The sequence below is a fragment of the Mauremys reevesii genome, linkage group 6 (genome assembly GCF_016161935.1).
Source record: "Mauremys reevesii isolate NIE-2019 linkage group 6, ASM1616193v1, whole genome shotgun sequence".
Classification (NCBI taxonomy): Eukaryota; Metazoa; Chordata; order Testudines; family Geoemydidae; genus Mauremys; species Mauremys reevesii.
The window spans coordinates 95,458,728-95,462,025 of record NC_052628.1 but is presented as its reverse complement, the minus strand read 5'-3'; positions in this window follow the sequence as shown (position 1 = coordinate 95,462,025).

The following is a 3,298-nucleotide window of genomic DNA, read 5'->3' as shown; positions in this document are numbered from 1 at the left end:
GGTGCATGCTTGCTGCCACAGGAGCCACCACTTCAGGACCAGGTGAGAGGCTGCCACTGCCCCTTCCCCCCCCCCCCCCCACGCACACATACTGTCAGTTCATCTGACCAGACACTACCAGGCCCCCTTTTTGATCAGACTTTCTGGTTTAAAAACTGGACACCCGGCAACCCTAATGCAATGTAGTCATACCCAAAGTAAGGAGGAGTGTGGAGAAGAGCAGTATACACCTCTTTTACTCCCTTGATCTCTCTCTCCTTTCTGGCTGAAGTCCAAACTCAATAAGTAAGGGAATCTGAAGTGGGAGCAAAAGGAGGAACTTGTGCTTGGCTGAGGCATTCCTGGGGCTCCCATCCTTTCCCACCAGTAGGTGGCACAGCAGCTGCACCTGATAAAAGATGAAGCAGTGTCCCATATAAGAGTCTCATATCTACCTCCTCTCCTCTTAAGGAAGATCTGCCCTCCTGCAGGAGAGAGGAAAGGGGAGAAGTCTCTGCTTTCTCTCTCCTCTCCAGTCAGAGCAGGGAAGAAGAGGTACATAGATGTCCTCCAGCCAGTTCCTCCTTGCCTGTAGGAGAGGGACAGATAAACAGTACCTTAATAGTTTCTGCATACACTCCCTTTAGAAATGTCTTTAAATCTTCCTAAATGCAGGAAATTGCAGCAGGTTTTAAAATTGTCCAGGGACAAAACCCTGTCCCCTCCCTATTAATTTTACATTAATACAAATTCTCCATCTTGTGATCAGACTCTCTCTACAGGCAGAAAGGAGGGTAGGAAGCTCCTCCTCTGGGCACCTCACCCAGCTCTGCACACACATGCATTTCTTTGGAGGGTACAGGCCTGCTTGCAGACAAGAACTCCTTACAGATATATACTCTTGTTCAGATTTTTTTTTCCCTTTTGACCTTAGCAGTTAGCTAATATTAGGAGACTTGAGGGTTGTTTTCCATTAGAAGAAAATGATAGTCAAGTATATCTTTTGATGCAATCTGTTTATTTACAAACAGGGCAGCCTCATTTAAATCTCAGCAATCTACATGCCTGATTTTAATTGTGATTTAAATCAGCAAGTAAGAAACTTTAACTTAAATCATTGATTTTTTTTTTCAACTGTGGTTTGCATTTGTACTTTAGTTATTTTCCTAAAGAGACGTTGAATCTCATTAGTTGGTATCCATTACATGTTGATTTGCAACTGAATACAACCTTTACACTAAATTTGGTGTTTCTTTATGCTAACCAGGAGGATACCAATATCTGTAAACATTTTTGTATAGCTTAATTTAAAATGTATTCCAATGATTAATTTTTACATTTTTATGATGTTAGAAAATGATGAATAATGCATTTTGATTTACTAAATTATTATCAATTTTTTACTTGCGATTTGTATCAAGTCCTATTTGGATGGAAATTCAAATTCAATAAAAAATGTACAAATGCAGGGTTGTAATTTATTATCATTTATTATTTATTCAATAAAACTACTTTAAAAGTGCTGGAAACATAAGAAAAAATTATCCAAAAGTTTATCCAAACTTGTTTTGCATTTAAAACTTTGTTAAACAGTTAGTGTAGTGTGGTTAGTGAATGAACTGACTGTTTTTGGTCACCATATCCTTCAAGATTTTAGAACTGGTAGATCTCACCCTTTCACAGCTAGAACTGGGCGCTGGAATGGGAGACACCGGGAAACTGAGTCAAGTAGCAAAATAAATGACTCAGTTCAATATTAGGATTTTTTGGAGTGAGTGAAATGACATGGACTGGACATGGAAGACTTCATTCAGATGGTGTATCAGTACTCTGTTCAGGAAGGCAAGATGATACACACTGAGGAAGTTAGAGTACTCCTCAACAACAAGGCAACACAAGCTATGCAGGAATGGAAACCAGTTGACTCCTGAATTGTAAAATCATGTTTTGTTACAAATCATGCCAAAGTAACTATTATCCAGTGTTAAGAACCTACTAATGACCATGATGAATATGTTGCAAGACACACTAAACCAGGTCCATGCTTGTGATGTCATTCTGGTTGTGGATGATATGAATGCCCGAGTTGGTAATGACAACCGTGTGTACAGACATTGCAAACCCGGAACTGAGGGGTGAACAGATAATGGTGAAAGATTACTAAGTAGTATAGTATCTATAATCAGAGCATTGGGGAGGGTGTCATTTTCCCCTCATTGCAGGAAACACAAACTAACAGGGACGTGAAATAATTGAATTAGTGAGAAACGATTGGATCACGCTGCCGTCAGCAGATGTGGAGAAGATCACTGCTGGATATACAATCTCTTACTGGTGCTCTTGTAGGAAGCGACCCACTATCTTGTCATCAGAACAGTTAGCTTGTCTTTTTAGCTTTATTCTAACAGAAAAGGAGGAAACGGTATTTACTGTGAAGAAACTGTCTGACCCAGGAATCAGGAGGGACTTCAAAATCCAGTTCTCAAATGGATTCCAAGAGCAGCAGGTAATGAATGATGATATGGAAGAACAAAGGGCTTGCTTTAGAGAGATCTGCTGGGAAACTGCCACAACTTTACTTGGACCAAGAGGATTAAAGAATGAAGAGTGGATACAGCCACACACGTGAAAAGTGACTGAAGTGGGAAAAAAGCGGCAAGCACAGGTGACACAAGAAGAACAATGCACGCTGCGATGGGAGTATGTAGAGAAAGGTAAAGATGTGTCAGAAAGATAAGAGAATAGCTTGACAAAGTGAGAGAAACTGAAGATGCGTCAGTGAGACTTGACTCGTTAGCAGTTTTAATCATGGTTTCAGTGTCACGGTAGTATCATAAAAGCAAAAGATGGCAGACTGTTAACAACGGAAGCAGAACAAAAATAATGATGGCGAGGACATTTTAATGAAGTACTTGACCAACCAGAGCTAACAATTCCAATCAATGGATGTGCAGAAGAATTAATATGTCACTGTTAGAAATTTCAGAAGCAGAAATAGAGAAATAGAAATAGAGAAAACTATTAAGCAACTAAAAATGGCAACCCCCCGATCAAGATAAGATCATTTCTGAATTTGTATGGAAATATATAAACTCTGTTATATAGTTGGAAGGAAGAATTCTACCCAGAGGAATGGAGTAAGGTGTGATCTTTAAATTACCAAAGAAAGGAAACTAACTGGTGAGGAATAACACTACTTTCAGTAACTGGAAAAGTGTTCTGTAGTGTACTATTGAACAGAGTCAAACTGGTTATCGATGGAAAAACTGAATACTATGCATGCAGGCTTTAGGCTGAAAAGATCATGTATACACCACAT